Source organism: Limulus polyphemus, unplaced genomic scaffold (genome assembly GCF_000517525.1).
Source record: "Limulus polyphemus unplaced genomic scaffold, Limulus_polyphemus-2.1.2 Scaffold11378, whole genome shotgun sequence".
Lineage (NCBI taxonomy): Eukaryota > Metazoa > Arthropoda > Merostomata > Xiphosura > Limulidae > Limulus > Limulus polyphemus.
The window spans coordinates 4682-10534 of record NW_013676988.1 but is presented as its reverse complement, the minus strand read 5'-3'; the positions used below and the strand labels follow the sequence as shown (position 1 = coordinate 10534).

At 36.5% G+C, this 5853-nt stretch overlaps 1 long non-coding RNA gene across 1 annotated transcript in view; it reads right to left on the bottom strand.

Moving 5' to 3' along the window:
* Nucleotides 1-4820: 4820 nt before the first annotated feature.
* LOC111083817 overlaps nt 4821-5853 on the bottom strand; it is a 3981-nt gene continuing 2948 nt past the window's right edge. The window contains exon 2 of the long non-coding RNA XR_002609264.1: nt 4821-4954. This is a non-coding gene — a long non-coding RNA (uncharacterized LOC111083817). The remainder of the gene's footprint in view (nt 4955-5853) is intronic.

Genomic DNA, 5853 nt, shown 5'->3' with positions numbered 1-5853 from the left:
GGGGTGCTTACCTCGACTCCCAGGAAATTTCCAGTTTCTGGTCAATCAAGGAGTCTTCTCTCCACATCACCATTCCCGAGCTTATGGCAGTTCATCGAGCTTTGTCCCACTTCCTTCCTCTCCTGCAGGGATAGGTGGTTATGGTACACTCTGACAACTCTACAGTAGTCACTTATGTCACCAAGCAAGGGTGTACCAATTCCAGGTCTCTGTGCTTTCATATCTTGGATCTCCTTTTCTGGGCCCACAATCACCACATTGTGGTCTTAGCTTGCAATGTTCCTGGCACCCTGAAGCTGGTTGCAGATCAATTATCTGATCCTAACAGGATTCTCTCCACAGAGTGATCCCTTGGTACACTAAACTTCCTTCCTTCTGGTCTTCCATTCCACTCCTGCTAACTCTGGGGGGTGGACACATGCAGTCAAGATTAGAGGGGTCTTCACATCCATACTTACCCTTCTATTCTATTCCTCTCCAGAATTCCCTCCCTAATACAAACCACTCTGTGTCTAGTTCTACTAGTGGTTCCATTTTCGCTGGTGCAACCACGTTTCCCACTGCTTTGACCTTTTCTATTACAACCTCCTCTACTCTTACCTCTGTCTTTGTCTCTACTTCTTCAACCTCGATCAGACATTGTTCATCCAGATTTCATCACACTCCATCTTCATGCATGTCTTTTGTCAGGTCTATTGCTTCAGTCCAGGGACTGACTCCACATGTTGCATCTTTCCTTTCCCAATCCATCAGACCATTATCCATGTCCACTTAGCAAAGGTGATTCTCTATCTTCTGCCTTTGGACTCTTCGACATGGTTTCTGTCCTTACCACATTTCCATTCCTCATCTTTTTCAATTCTTCACCTGATTGTTTGACAAAGTCTTGTCCACTTCAACCATGTCTAGCTATCAAGTGGCCTTGTTGGACATATTCCATTTCTCCTAGTTTTGTAAGGTTTTGCCTTCTCCTGTCATTTCCCTTCTTTTGTTTTATCTTTGACTTGCACCTGATTAGGATCTCATTGTGGCCCTTTATGCCCTTTTCTGTCCTTCTTATGAACCCTTTGTCTACATGTTCCATGTACCATCTCTCCCTCAACATCTATTTCCTTCTTCTCCTTGCATGTGGATGTCTTCAATCAGATATTTATGCTATTAATGTTACCAACATCCTCTACCATTCTTCATATGTCATTCTATATCCTGACCAGTGCTTTCTCCATAGGACCTATGCTGCATGTGAAGGTGGTTTGGCTTTCACACCCATTTCCTTACCTTCCATCTCCCACCTGTACTCCCATTCTGATCCTGATCGGCTTCTTTGTTTAGTTCACTCCTTACAGTGGCACATACTGCTTCCTTTAAGAGTTCATGTTCCCAACTTTTTATTCCCTGGAACCCTTCCATTTCCCATGCTCTATTCCCTGTCATGCTCAGACTTATCCATGGAAGGTTGCCATCTCCACGATGTTTCTTCTCATCAAATTTGTCATCTTACCATATCTTTGGCCATTCATCTTCACTGTCTGTTGGAGAAGATCGTTCAAGCCAGAATGTGAACTATTCCCAATACCTCATCACTCGTTTTCTGCATGATCTGGCTGTATCTTCCTCAGGTGGATATCGTCTTCCTCACATGGCGATTCTACACATCCTTTCACCTTTTACTGGGGTAAGTCTTATCACTTCCTTTCATTTATGTTTTCTTTTCAGAGACCCCCTTTCTTTTACAACTGATAATGAGATCCCATTTTGTGGTGGATGTTGCCTGGTCAGGTATGCTTTGCTTCAAACCCACACTATTTAATGATTGTATTATAATGCTCACTGTAGAGATTGGGTGTTCTGCAAGACCACTGGTGACATATCCAGTGGTATATACATATGTTTCTAGATGTCAGTGGTGGAACATCACTCATGGACTTCATGATAAAGCAGAATGGGATTTCTACTCATTCCTGATGACTCTTTGATTGAATAAATCAGTGTTTTCTTTCCAAAATAGGGACTCATGGATATCCATTGCAGTTTCTCTGGTGTGACCTTCCTCTGGAGCAAGGGAGTCCTTACCACTTCCCAGTTGCTGGAGTAGTATACCATGGAGGCTTCTTTCCGAGTGCATTGTTGAATTTTAGGTTACTATTCATCCTCATGATTTTCCACTCGGTGAGAAGAGGGCAAAGCTAGTTTCCTTTCTTCTATTTCCCCTGGATACTTTTTTCCCAGGTGGACAACTGTTAGTCATAGCAAATCCAGTCTAAGTGGGATCCTCCTCATAATACTGGGTTCAGGATAACACCACCCTGTTCCTATGGTTGTGTGCAGCAGAGGCTCCTCTTCTCATTAATTCTGGTTACAGAAGGTCCTTTCCCTGCTCCTATGGTTGAGTTTGGGGAACATCATTTGCCTCATAATACAGGCAACAGGACACACGTATGCTATTCCTATGGTTGAGTTTGGGGAACATCATTTGCCTCATAATACAGGCAACAGGACATACGTATGCTATTCCTTTGGTTGAGCAAATATTCCACGTTCTCCTTCGGAATGCAGGATGTCTCTTCCCTGAATTTATGGCTGGGTGAATTATGATTTCTGCTAGTAATACTTGTTACAGATATTGCCCTATTCTTATGACTGAGTTGAGGTAATGCCATGACTCCATAATGCCAGGTTTGGTTTGTTGTACTTCTTGCTCCTATGGTTGTTTTGGAAGTTTGTCCAGTTTTGGCTGACTACTAACTTCCTCTTTGTAATTCTGGTTGCTTGACGTATGACACTCTGTATACTTATGATTTGAGTTGATGAGTATATATAACATGGTCCACGTGCACTAGCCACTAAGTTTATGTTACACTATATTTGTTTTGATCCTCAACTCCTAATGCCAAGGATAAGTTATGAAACCATGTCTATCCAGTTGAGGTTGGGTATCCACATAGCTCATTAAGTTTACATTTTATTATGGATTGCACCTCTCTGAACAAATTGCACTTGTGCACATCCTATTTTTTCTGCCTGCATCAGATTCATACCTGTTCCAGATATAGAGCACATGTGCTTCGGTTTCATCTCAGAGCACATCCATTCATTCTGGGCAGGCGTTTTCTGGTTGGTTTCAATATCGTGCTCCTCCACCTTTGGAATGTGGGATTCTAGTTTTCTGTGAGATGAGGTAAGACCATTTTGGAAGTTAATATTTTCTTATGCTGAAAATGTATTTCTGATAGGTACTTTCCTCAAACATTTCCTCCCCTCTGCCAATGTTCTTCTCTTACAACCTGCCAATTCTCGAAAGTGAGGATTGAAAGGAACTAGCAGAGGGTGTTAGCTACGTTAATATAGATGGTGCAATACTATTGGTGGAGAGTATTCACATGCTACATAAATGTTCAATTGTGGTACAAAATTGGTGGGGTATATAAACTGGTGTGCTACGGATGAAAATTTTTTCAGCAATGCTTAGAGGGCAGAAATACATTGTCAGTGTATGAAAATGTTAAGTTTAACTGTTTACACATAAGCTGTATATCTTAACTTAACAAGTATCACCCAAAAACCCTACTTTTGAGAAACAAAGACATTTCTAACAGCTGGATGTCAAAATATTCCACTAAAAATTGTCTTAATTTTCAATATTCAGGTGTTTCAAAAAGACTTCCAACCAATAAAAATCAAGGACTTCACTCTCTTGGCTAAACATCTTCATGGTTTTAGGATAAACATTGTCAGGGCCAGGAGCTTTATTCTCGTGAAGTTTTTCTAGATCATAAATGTAAATTATCTCCACCCTGAAACAAACCAGTCAGCACGAGAATTTTGACTTATAAAAGAAAAGTTGTTTACCATCTTCCCCATGTTTTCTTCTTCTATCCTCAATTTGGATATCTCAACTAAATAAAAACAAACCTTTCAAGTCAAATTTGGTGTTACAAGGCAACAGTGGTTCATCATATACCTTAGGCTTAAGATTAATTTTTATAACTTCTTTTGCTTATCACTATAAATCTCAGTATCAATCATTTTGTGGGTGAACTTCATATAGTTAGTATCTAGGGATTTTTCACTTATTAGAAGTTTAATTCCCCCCATTCGTCTGATTAGTAAAAGGTTTTTGATTAGAATGTAAACATCTGGCTGGAAAACATGCTATTTTTTATCTACCTTAACCAATCTAACAGAAATATTAAACGCTCGATTAACCTTTTATTAGCTTCCAATCACTATTGTAATTTTGTAAAACCTGAGACACGACTCATCTTACTTCTACAACCAGTTTCAATAAAATCATCAAATACAATAATATTAGAATCGATAATGCTCAATTGTTCCTACATAAATAAATCTTTAACCTCAGTAAGAAGAACAAGATGAGGTGATAGTAAAGTATAAAGTAACAGTAAAATATTACCTAAATAATTGATTTCAGATAGAAATAAGTTTAGCTTAAGTTCAAATATGCATTACTTATTTCCAAAAGCAACAAGTAAATGGGAAAAATATGATATTTTTCATGAATAAGTCCCAGAATAATACATATGCAAAAATTCCTTTGTAAACAGCAGTACTTACTGAGGTATGAAATAAAAACATAAAAATTTATTTAATATCATTTTTTCACCAAAATGTGAATTTCAATGAAGAAAATATGCTGTAGAGGCCTAATTTACTTTTTCACCTAAAGTATTTTAGGTAATTAGTGGTGACTAAAAAATTAAAACCAAACATAAAATGATGTAAAACTACCATTTCCATATGCCCAGTCATCATTAAGACGATGTCGAACTTTCTGGTATATTGCAGACATTGTCTTCATGTTGCTTTTTCGCCATTGTCGTCCTAAATATTTGGTTTGCATCTTCAGTAACTTCAAAACATACAGCTGCATCATGGCATGTTTCACTTTTAGTGCTCGTTTGAGGATTGGAGCAGATTTAAAAACCACAAGCATCTGAAAATATCAAAAAACAATTCTGCACAAGAAAAATTCATGTAAAACTGTTTGCCTCAAGTCTTTCATCTTTAATACATTTCTCAAGTAAAACAAGTAATATACAATCAAAAAATGAGTAATTTTTAACCTCAGGAATGAGAATTCTCTGAAAAAAATGTTTAAAGATCTATCTATCATCAAATCATGTATAAAGATCTATCTATCATCTAATCATGTTTAAAGATCTATCTAACTATCATCTAATCATGTTTAAAGATCTATCTAACTATCATCTAATCATGTTTAAAGATCTATCTAACTATCATCCAATAATGTTTAAAGATCTACCTATCATCAAATCATGTTTAAAGATCTATCTATCATCTAATCATGTTTAAAGATATACTATCATCTAATCATGTTTAAAGATCTATCATCTAATCATGTTTAAAGATCTACCTATCATCTAATCATGTTTAAAGATCTATCTATCATCTAATCATGTTTAAAGATCTATCTAACTATCATCCAATAATGTTTAAAGATCTATCTATCATCTAATCATGTTTAAAGATCTATCTATCATCTAATCATGTTTAAAGATCTACCTATCATCTAATCATGTTTAAAGATCTATCTATCATCTAATCATGTTTAAAGATCTATCTAACTATCATCCAATAATGTTTAAAGATCTATCTATCATCTAATCATGTTTAAAGATCTATCTATCATCTAATCATGTTTAAAGATCTATCTAACAATCATCCAATAATGTTTAAAGATCTATCTAACTATCATCCAATAATGTTTAAAGATCTAACTATCATCTAATCATGTTTAAAAATCTGTCTATCATCTAATCATGTTTAAAAATCTATATCATCTAATCATGTTTGTTTGTTTTTGAATTTCGC